The sequence below is a fragment of the Crocodylus siamensis genome, chromosome 3 (assembly GCF_052110815.1).
Source record: "Crocodylus siamensis isolate JL-2025a chromosome 3, ASM5211081v1, whole genome shotgun sequence".
Lineage (NCBI taxonomy): Eukaryota > Metazoa > Chordata > Crocodylia > Crocodylidae > Crocodylus > Crocodylus siamensis.
In genome coordinates, this window is record NC_143397.1 from 257385221 (window position 1) to 257397132 (window position 11912).

Below are 11912 nucleotides of genomic sequence, written 5' to 3' on the forward strand. Positions count from 1 at the left end.
TGGATTCAGGAGACGGATGGGAATCCAGGTCTCCCACAGCCCACCTGTCTGCCCAACCTACGCAGGAGGTGTCTTGCAGTCTTTTCTGCCGGAGCTGCTCTGCGTTGTATAAGCCATTAACTATTTAGTGGGAGAGACAGAGCATCTGACTCCTGAAAGCATTCATCTTTCCCTGATGGGAGCCAGGAAAGCTTTTTTACATTCCTGAATCAGGCTGAGAAGGAGCCAGATCCCTTCCATATCCAGGACGAGGGGGAAATTATCTGTTATTCTGGGGTCCTTGCAGGGGAGGAGAGGCTGGTCTCTCTGCTGATGGGTCTGCTCCCCAGGAGAGCATTCACTGCAGGGGCTGTCATGCAGAGAGCTGCTTTTGTGGCCCGAGAGATGGGTGTCTGCTCCTCGCTGGTCAGACATATAGGGGTATAGACACCTGTGAGCTACCTGGAGACCACTCCAGGGCCACGCTGGAATGAAATGAAGCTGCGAGGCCACTTCTGGACAGCAGTAGTCGGGTGGGAGGTTATCCCCAAAGTGGCATCACTGTCACATTTCAGGATTTCATGCATGTGCATCTAAACTGGAGTGGGACAGACTGTACTCAAAATCCTCCTTCCCCGAGGGTGCGGGGGTGTGGTGGGGACGCACCTGATCCCTGCTCCTGCTTCTCAGTCGTGGGCAGCGTAGCTGGCTCACTGTTCAGCTGGGTTTTGAGGATCTGTTCCTCAGACACTGAATACACTCTGTGCCTTGTGTGGAGAGCCAGGCTGCTTCAAACAGGGCTCCACTAGGCAGTGGTGTATGCAGGTGGTAAGCAATGCAATGCTGAGTGGAGCGACGTTTATGTCTCTGGAGCTTAGTTTTTAGTGACCGTAACTGTGCATCCAAGGCTGAGCATTTGACAGCTGCCTGGAGGATTTGTACACGTGCTTCTTAATAAATGAACAAGGCGGGGGTGTCCAAAGCTGATAGGCAGTATTGGAAATCTCAGCCCATGAGTTCACCTTTGTAGGCCTCTCTGTCATTTGAAAAGTCTTTACTGGGCATTCTTGTCGATCTTGTTGTTCGGAGAGAAGGTGTTAGCTCTGTTAGCCTGAAGTCAAGTAGAAGGCAGGATAGATTTGCACTTTGATAGAATAACCATATTATACCTATACCTGTACCTGTACAGGCATGTGCATGCACATGCACTTGTGGGAGAGACAGCATCTGACATGCACATATGTGTGCACATGTATGCACGTGCATACATGCAGGTGCACGTATGCATGCGCACATGTATGTGCACATGTGGGAGAGACGGAGCATGGCATGCACACAGACATGCACATGTACGCACATGAATCATGCAGATGCACATATGCACATGTACCTGCTCATGTGGGAGAGACGGAGCATGGCATGCACACAGACATGCACATGTATGCACATGAATCATGCACATGCAGATATGCATGCACATGCACATAGCACAAGCTTCCATGAGCTGTACCTCACTTCACCAGGTGCTAATGAACCTCTCACCAGCTTCCCAGTTGCTGGTATAAATCCCCAACACTCAGAGTCATGTTATTATGCAAGAATTTTGGCTTTCACTTAAGAAAAATTCAAACCAAACCCAGGCTTCATTTGAGATGAAAATTGGAAGAACTGACCCCTATTGTTCAAAGCAGAAGGCAAACAGAAAATAGCTCTGTTTTTATCCTATAAGTCAGTCTCATGATTTTGGGAGCTGATTGGTTTTCTGGGTACTTGGGCTTGGCTATAACTGAAATCTCCAGTAAATGTAAGTATCAGAGCACCACAGCAAGCCCTTCCTTCTGGCGAGTGGGGGAAGACCTTCAAACTGTGCTGCCTCCGTCCAGAATCAAGAGGGAACCCTCCCCCGGGCCTTCGGTAGCACAGGAAGCAATCAGCACGCATGGCTGCTGTGCCTCAGCGTTGAAGTCAATGGGGCTGTGCTCATTTACTGCAGCTGAAGAGGGAGCCTGCTATTAGGGGTACTTGTCCCCCCTTCAAGCCTGTGGTGCATTGAGTGCGGGGCCAGGGGTCAGACTAAACAGGCTGTAAAGGGATTCAAAGGGAAATAGGAGCTCCCCAGCTCCAGGGAGCCAGTCGTGCTGGCTTAAACCCCTGCTCCATCTCAACGGGCGGCATCCGTGGTATCCTGCGGTGGGGCAATCCCCAGCCAGCCTGTTGCATCAACAGGGAGGCAGATATGCCACCACTGGCCTTTGCAGGGCTCTGTAGTTATTCCTTTCTCTCTCTCCCCCTCGTTTGCTTTCTCACTGGTTATTTTTACCCACTGCATAATTGCAAAGGGTTTCTGCGAGCAATTAGGCTCCCGCTTCCATCCTCAACACCGCTGTCACCGGTGGGAACTGCGGGGAGAGCAGCCTCCTGACATTTGCTAAAGTGAAGGGCTCAGTGGCTGCTTTGTGCTGGCAAAGGAGGCAAGGGAGGGGGAGGGGATATGGCAGCAGGGAGCAGAAAGGCAGCTGAAGGGAAAATTGGGTGAGAGCAGGTAGGAAGGTGAGGCACGCGGAAAAATAAGGAAGGAGATATAAGGACATATGAATCTGGGCGGCTGGAAGCTGCTGGGGCTGGGACGAGATGTAATGCAAAAGGCAGGTTCTCCCAAATCTGCCTATGTAGGGGCTCTGGCATCATCCCAGGCTGGATGCAGGACCAGGTGGACCTCGGGGATGATGCAGACCAGCCATTCCCATGTCCCTAGGAAAATATGGAGGTCGATATGCGGGAGCGACCTGGCAGGACATGGCTGGGTGGATGGGAGGAGGCTCATGGACGAGATGGAGGTAGATGAGGGTAGAAAGAAAGACAAGTCTTGCACCCATGCCGGGTAGAGAAGGGAAAAGGAAGCAGTACATAGCAGCTGGTAGGGAGGCCTGAATTTTTTGCACATTGATTGTGTGTTGGCCCACATCTTCAAAGGTGTTATGTACTCCAGATGTAGCCTCACCGAGGGGAATAATAGAGGGGCAGCGTCTCTCTGCCTAGCGATTGACTCAGATGCAGGCTTCAAGAGCAATCTTCATTGCTGACCTGTTCAGCCTCTAAAAAGGACTTTGCCTCCTAACTAAACAAAGCATTTCTCCCAAAACTGCCACCGGAGTGGTGCCACCAGGTGTCTTGAGCCTAAGGCAGTGAGTTTGGGGCGCAGGGAACTGGGTTGCAGTCCTCTTCTTTCCCTGCCGCTCGCCCTGAGCATGTCTACACAGCAAGTGGTGCCCGGCATGCCTTTTAACAGCCAGGATGTGATCACATCATTATGGGCTGTGGAGATGAGGGCTGAGAGCTTGCGGTGCAAACCTGCACTGAAGTCCACACAGCTCCATCCTCATGATGGTTGCTACTGGGGTGAGCTGGCAAGGGTGCCGCTGGCATGGGTGTGCCTGGTATGCTGATATCACACCTTCACTTGCTTCATGGATGTAGCCTGGGTGATCCTATGTGCCTTCCCATGTGCCAAAATACCACATGTGTCCGACCCCAAAGCTACCAGGTGATGACAGAAGCCTTTTCTTCCAGCTGGGTTTCTCCACCACTGTCCAAATGATGGAGGCTTCTGCTGTCCTGCTGGCAGAAGTTGCATGCAGATATTCCCATATCCTCTGCTGATTCCTGAAGTTTCCTTCAGCATCTGATGCCTCCAAGGGTGCATTTCTTGCTATGGGGACAGTGGGGTCATAGCATCATAGAAAATGAGGGTGTGAAGGGACCTCAGGAGGTCGCATCTAGTCCAACCCCTGCTCCAAGCAGGACCAGCCCCAAGTCCATCACTCCAGCCAAAGCTGGGTCTTAAATACTACCAAGGATGGAGATTGCACCACCTCTCTGGGTAACCTGTGCCAATGCTTTACTACCCTCCTAGTGAGAATTTTTTTTCCTAATATCTAACCTAAACTTCCTTTGCTGCAACTTGAGACATGCCACAAGCATCTGAGTGGGCATGCGTCCTGGCAGCTTAGTAGCAGAGTGCAGATATTAGAGACAAAAATGCAATATTCCCTTTTTCTAATTAGAATACAAGCTGTTCGGGGCAGGCCGTGTACAGCTCCTAGCACACTAGGACCCTCCTCCTCGATCAGCTGTACTGTAATAGCAGTCAGTAAGGGCTTTTCAGGATTCAGCTTGTTTTAGCTCACAATCTTTTGCTGGTCTCCGGGGTGCTCCCCCCATTTGCCATTGAAATGCCTGGGGTCACCGCTGACCTCGGTGAGTAACCCTAGGTGGGAGGGCAGACGGATTTCCCATCCCCATCCTTTTTTTCCTGCCACCGGTGCAATGCTGGGTGGGAGGAAGGATCTCTGCTAATGGGGACTACATGACACGCCTGACATGGGTGAGCAGAAATCTCCGCAGCCCCGTCACACCAGATATGCCAGGCTGGTTTGACGTGCCCTGAACGACAGCCTCCTTCCCTTGCCCTGCCTCAGTGAGACACCGCAGTGGGCGTTGGAGAGCAACGAGGAGGAGGGTGCCGGAGCATGCAACGGGGACAGGGGAGCGAGGAGTGGGAGGGGAGAGGGGTAGACGTGGGGGCTGAGTGTTTGTGACAAGCAGAGAGACAGAGACAGAGATCTCCGCGCTTCCCCAGCTCATTTACAAGCTGTGCTGGAAATTGCTGCGAGATGCTGCAGGGCAGGTCTGATCAGGCAAGGCAGCCGAGGGAGGGAGCGGGGGGGCGGAGGGGGCCTCCGACTCTCACGACCCGCCGTGGGACACTGCTGAGAGATGAGCCCGCCACGCATCGCTCCCAGCCCGCCCGAGTGGGATTCCCGTGCCCACACGCACGCGCCCCACGTTGGCACAGCGGGCGCCTGCTTTGGTCACGCTTTGCCAACACCTGCTAAGCACCCCTGGGACAGCGGAGAGACGGCATCCCGAGCCCCTGGGAGATGGGGGTCTCACCCTGGCTTCTGCTCCCCGGCCTGCCCCCTGTACTCCTAAAAAGGGGCACAGCTCAAGCCGGCATCCGGGCATCATGCCAGCCCAGGCCTTTTGCATGAGTTGATTTGAATGCTGTGTTGCAACCGTGCTCACCGTGTCTATAGCTTGGAGCCCCTTTCTGCCAGGTGCTGAGCATCCTAGGAGCAGGAAGCCTTTGGGGCCAGTTTCTCCCAATCTGGGGAGCATATAGGAGCCCCCAAACTGCTCCCTTGCTATGTCGGTGCCCAGACGCCTGCCAAGCTGCCTGAGCACTGATGCTGACCACGGGTCCTGGCAGTGGGGATCTCTAGGTGGGCCTTTCACTGGGGACCCCAACCAGAGTGGTCCCCACTCAAAGCACCTGGATGGTCAGGGCACTGAGGGGGGATTGAATAGCAGCCGTCACTTCGGTGCAGGGGGGCTGCAAAGAGGCTGGAGCTGGGCTGGTCTCAGTGGGAGCAGACGACAGGACAAGGAGCAATGGGCTCAAGCTGCAGCAAGGGAAGTTGAGGCTGGATATTATGATTTTTTTTATTATTAGGAGGGTGGTGACGCACTGCAATGGGTTACCTAGAGAGGCTGTGGACTCTTCATTCTTGGAGGTTTTGAGTACCTGGCTAGACAAACCCCTGGCTGGGACAATGTAGCTGGGGCTGGTCCTCCTTGTAGCCGGGGGGTGGACTAGATGTGACCCCCTGAGGTCCTTTCACACCCTCATTTTCTATGAATACTGCAGCCTCAGGGTCTTCAGTCTCCATTTCACAGGAAACCCCATCCACATCCCCCTTCTCTCTACGAGCTGATATCGCGTGGAGGAGACCCACACTCACCCTCTCCCTGAGCAGTGAAGACTTGACCCTCACATTTCCACTCCCCAAGGTGATGTTTTACCAGCCAAGTTCACAGCTCCTCTAAGGAGTGCTTGTTAATCTCTCCATGCGGCTGGGTATGTAACTCCTGGGGTAGCAAGAGGCTGCATGGAGAGGGTGTGAGGCCATGCCCATTGACACAGAGGTGCCAGTCCCCGTAGTCATAGAGAGTCAGTCATTTGTGGGAGGCAGAGATCGAGAAGGCTGCCCCATGTCTGAGTCAGCAGAGACAGGGGGTCAGGCTCATGTCCTCATTGTGAAACACAGCTAGAAGAGGCTTGAACCCTGATCTTCTAGACTCCAGAGAGGCCTTTTTGCCCAGGGGGGAGACATGTCTATCTGCTCAGGTCATCCACATATGGCACTGATGCTTCCCTTTCCTCTCCCTTTCCCACGTGGCTGTCTGGGACAACCCACGCTCAGCAGGGCTTGCGGGGTCCCTGTACCCAGCCCCTTCACCTCACCCCAGGAACAAGATTGCCCAAGGTGGCAGGACATCCAGGAGCTAGGCGCCTCTCAGGATCACATCATCCACCTCCCCTACAGCCCCAGCGCCATTCATTGGCAAGGACCCGACCTCACCCACCTCCTGCCCCTTCCCACCCAGTGCCGTCGCGTCTCATCCAGATCCTGCTGACCTACATGGAAATGTAGGTCCATAAGGGACCCTTGAGCCATTGAGTCCTGTTCCCAGGAGACCTCCATGACTTCACTGGGCTCTGGATCTGGTGCTGAAGCATGTGGCTCCTTTTGGGGAGGTAAAGGCAGGTCATGCCAAGCTGCCAAGCCTGTAGACATATCGTGCTGTCAGTCAGGGCTGCCTGAGATGTGGTGTGTGGTGGTACCTGCCCATACATCACGCCTGTGTGGTGTGCTTGTCCTCCCCCGGGAGCTCTGTGGAGGTGCAGATGTGAGCTCCTTTGAGGAATACAGTCATCCGTTGGCAACACGTAGGGAGGGCGCACGGGTGCATATGCACACCCCGAGTCATCTCCTCCATTTCTAGGAGTGTTGCCAGCAGAGCAAGGGAAGTGCTTATTATTCCCATCTACTCAGCATTGGGGAGGCCACATCTGGAGTCCTGTGCCCAGCTGTAGGCCCCGCTACAGAAAGGATGGGGACACACTGGAGAGAGTCCAGCGGAGGGCAATGGAAATGGTTGTGGGGTTGGGGGACAGGACTGGTGAGGAGAGGCCGAGGGAACTGGGCTGATTTAGTCTGCCCCAAGGGGGGATTTAATAGCAAACTTCACATCCCTGCAGGGGGGCTGCAGAGAGGCTGGAGCTGGGCTGGTCTCAGTGGGGGCAGACGACAGGACAAGGAGCAATGGGCTCCAGCTGCAGCCAGGGAAGTTGAAGTTGGATTTTAAGGACAACTTTCTCACGAGGAGGGGGGTGAAGCCCTGGAACAGGTGCCCAGAGAGGTGGGGGAGTCTCCATCCTTGGAGGTTTTGAAGACCCAGGTAGACAAACCCTAGGCTGGGATGATGTAGCTGGGGCTGGTCCTGCTCTGAGCAGGGGTTGGATGAGATGTGACCTCCTGAGGTCCCTTCAACCCTGATTTTCTATGATTACTGCAGCCCCTCAGGGTCCCTGGTTTCCATTTCAAAGGGTCCCCATCCACATCCCCTTTCTCTCTGCAAGCTGACACACCCCTTCTGGACATGACTCCTCCCCCCTCCTCCTCCAGTGACCCCGAACCCTCCTCCCCAAACCTTCCCGACGAGGGTGGTGGGTGGGTGGGAAGCTGGCCAGTACTTGGCAAGATCTCCAATGAGAGAGCCCTACTCCTGCTGCAGCCGGCAGAGCCACCCCCACCAGACCTGAATCTGTCTCTATTGCACTGAAATATTCCTTTTCTCCTTATCTGGGGCAGCTGGTGCCTCAGCGGAGAAGCCGCTGCCTTTTTCTTCCCTCGCCTCTCTTCTCTCCAAATATTTTCACAGATTGCCTGTGCCATTTAGAGCAGCTAAAATTATCTCAATTAAGCATCCCTGCTTTCTTCCTTTGTTGTCCTTTTCTTTCTCATTCTCCCTTTCCGGGCAGCTGGAGTATGTTCAATGTACTTTAAAGGAAAATCATCGTGTGGTTCAATTAGGTTTTATTTAGGAACAGCAAAGAGGAGGGAGATGGGAAAAGACCAAAGACGCCCACTGTCCTATGCCGCGCTTTCCATCTCAGGAAACGGAAGGAGTACGATTCAGTCCACCCCATCCTTTGCTCCAAAATAAGAACTCCTCATTACCCCATCAGCTCCCCGAATTCCCTGAATAATCTGTTCTGGAAAGAAAATTCCTTGCTGGCATCAGATGAGGCAGCTACTCATCCCTGTGCATGACAGCGTGAATCACCCTAGTTAAGTAACAAACCCATTTATACATCAAGATGCCACTGGTGTCCAACCCCCGTCATCCTTGTCACTCTTGCAACTCAAATCCTATTACCGACCAGTTCTGCCGACCCTCCTTGTTATTCCTCCTCCTTCCTTCATTCTTTTCCTCCTGGGGATGGTTTGACATCTTGTGAATGGCTGGGGTTTTGCAAATACTAGGGTGTGGGGAGGACTGTATGGCGGTCCACCTGTGACTTAAGCCCATTTCTCCACATGTGAAAAGGTATCTTTATCACACAGATGTAGGGGCTTAGGAGGACCCCAGCAATCTCACAGGAGGCAGTGAGGCATGGTCAGGAGCATTGCTGTCACAGCAAAAGGCACGCTGCCTGGCTTTCTCACTGCATTGCTTTTCTTCTGCACACACAGACACATCTCAGGGACCAGGACACTCCAGCCAGCCTTATATTGTTATATTCCGATTCATTTTCTCTTGGCATACTTTTTCCCCTCCTACATGCTCTGCTGCTGTGGTCCGGTGGCCGAGCAGTCAGGGCATTGTGCTATCCCTCTAGAGACAAGAGTTTTGAGTCTTATTCTGAAGTCAGGCCAAAAGTTTGTTCCCTTTTTCTTGCCCCAGATGTAAGTAGGTACATACTGGGTGAGTCTACACATTCATTAACATGCCATAGTTAATGCGCATTAAGTTTAGTACTTGGGTAACCAAGTACTAAATCAATGTGAGTTACAGGCGCTAATGCACAGTAGCACCGGTGCATGACTTTTTAGTGATGCTAGCTGTGCAGTAGCCTAATACTACCGCACAGTAGCATATTAGTATGGTTTTTGCTGTGGCACACTACTGCACAGCAGTATTAGGCTATTGCGCTCTTAGGATCTCATGTAGACGTGCCTGCTCATTCAAATAGAAGAGCTGAAGTTGGTGGGATGTGATGCCAGCCATATGTGTGCCATTGGCTATGAAACCTGGGGCATGCACACCCTAAGGACAGTTAGGCTAGTGCAGTGGTTTTCAACCTTTTTTTCATTTGTGGACCCCTAAACATTTTTGAATGGAGGTGCAGACCCCTGTGAATTGTAAGCGTGGGTACTCACAGGCATTGTCATCTTCCGCTGACCCCTTAGACATAGTCTGTGGGCCCCCCCACAGGTTGAAAACCATTGGGCTAGGGTATATCTGTCACCTGATGCTCTTTCCTATTACTCAGCCTCATTTTTTTCAAAAGCATATCTCACGTTGCTTGCTCCATGCTTATCCCCTGCACCTGCCCCTTTGGTTTAGTGCACAAATATGCAGTCTTTTGTGGCTGTAGGCTGCAGGTCATAGGTGGGGTGTGGGCACTGGGACCCCGCTGTCACCACCACCACATGTCCTCATGGTTTCACGGGGGGGGCACCCGCAACCAAACCCCTCCTCTGATGAAGTCCTACATTTACAGGCCAGATCCAGTGATTTCACAGGTCCAACCTGACCTGTGGGAGATAGGCTGCCACCCCTTGGTTTAGTGCATTATAGTTTCCTATGAGCAGAAAATAATGACAGCCAATTAGTGGGATAACAGGAATAGATGGATGGAGATAGCACACTTCCAGACCCAGTGGGCTTCTGGGCTTGGCAGCCAATAGTGATAGTGATTTGCCCTACTGGTATTAAATTCATGTACGTGCTAAAAGCCTAATGTCACAACAGCACTTTTCAAATTCTGGAGCCAGAGCAAAACAGAAAAGCAGGATGTTACCAACCCAGGGAGGGGACTGCTGAGCTGGTATACTGAGTCTCAAAGTGGCTGCTCATGGATACAACTGTAGATCCACTTAGGTTTATGAACCTAAGTCCAACATTTAGAGCCCTCAAACCTCTATTCAGCTGTCGCCTGACCCTGGAAGCACCTAAAATCTGGTTAATAATATACCCTAAGCACCTGGATTTCTACAAAACAACACAAATCCTGATGGGATCCTTGCCATGCCAGCCCCAAGAAGTTTCTCCGAAGGGATGCTCTCCTGCCCGTCACACCTGAATCTGGTAGCAGTCCTCAAAACACCCCTTCCTCTCAGGTGGGACCCCTTACAGAGCAAGGGCAGGAGACAGGGGTGGTGGTCTCCTCTCCTCATTGATAAGGATAGCCATCTTCAATGTGAAAGTCTCAGGCTCAAATCTGACCTCTTCTTGATCTGGGACAGGGATTTGAGCCCCGACCTCCCAGGAGTAAACCCTAAATGTTGGACTCCAGGTACCCGGGGTCTCTTGTGCTGACACTTCTTATATAGAAACTGCTTAAATGCTCACTGGATCAGAGACCTGAATCTCCCTGGGGAGGGTCCTCATCATTAGGCTGTAGGACTTTTCCCAATATTGTTCTCCTCCAATGAATGGTATTGTGCACATGAACAAACTGCTTCAATGCAATGAATTGGCAAAGACCTGCCCATCATGCCCTATCTATTCAGAGAGGAGCGAGCTGGGTCTATGGCCATGTTCCAGCTCAGACAGAGGCGAGCTGTGACCTTGGGTGTCCTACATCCTAGGCAAGTAGTTTAGGTGCTGGTTTATTCAGTAGAAGGGCCATGCCATCACCACTACTATATCTGTCGCTCAGAAACACTGTCTTTGGTGGCACTCTCCAGAAGGGCAGCTATGAATCCCAGGCAAAGGGGATACCCAGCTCTGATGGACGGTTGGAAATGTCAGTTCCTAAAGGACTTAGGCCTCATGTCTCTTCCTGGCATTTCCTACAAGCCAATGCAGCCCTGCTTTTGTGGCTGGCTTCTCTGAAACCCACTCCGAACCCCATCCCCTTCCTTTTGCCTTATTTAAAGCTGTGAACAGCAATAGACAGCGGGATGGTCAAGATTTAGGAACTTCTCTGTGAGGTCAACCCATTTCTTCCTTCACATTTAAATGCCAAGAGAAAACAGGTCTGCAAACACAATTTGCTGCTTCCCAGAGCCTAACATTTCTGATCTGCTGCTGTTGCATATTTCGGAGACAAATAATGGCTTGTAGCCATTCTCCGAGGCTTCCACCTTGGTTAATGGGCCCGCTTGGATGTCTAAATGACGGCAAGGTGGAGACACGTGATGTTCATGCTGTGCGACCTTTGAGAAAACTGTTGCTGAAGCAAGAGTTCGGTGTCCTTAATGAGACCAATTTCAAGGAAAAAAAAAAGTTTGGGGGGAAAAAAAAGAAAGAGAAAATAGCTGCAGTGGATTGGAGATAATCACTGTAAATGCTTTCCAAGTAAACCAGAGGCCCACTCAGTGTAATGAGACAGAAAAAAAATCAAAAGAACTAGAAGAATAGTTTGTGCATAATTTGACATTTTGGAGCCAAGACCAGATGTATGGGAAATGCCAGAGCTGTAGCTGATGTCTTCTGTTTCTTCCCGGGGGGGGGTTACACGACTGCGAATGAAGAAGGTCAAAGGTCCGCCCAAGCCTAGCCCTTCAAAGGGTTCTTCTTTCTTTTTGGCTGATGTAGATACAGAGCAGCAGCTATCGTTTTACATTTAGGTGGTTGAGCCAGACAATTACGTCAGGAGCAGCAGTGTGTATCACTGTGATACCTCCTACGTATTTGTGGATTGGGCACTGAGTCGTTACATGTTCCACGGTTGTTCAGGGTGACCACGGTTGCATGCTGGAGAGTTTTTAGTTTTCTATTTGTGCATCAAATATCTGCCTCTGTCATGGTTTGTGCACTTCTCCATTTATATGCAACATGGTAATTGTTCCTGTGCT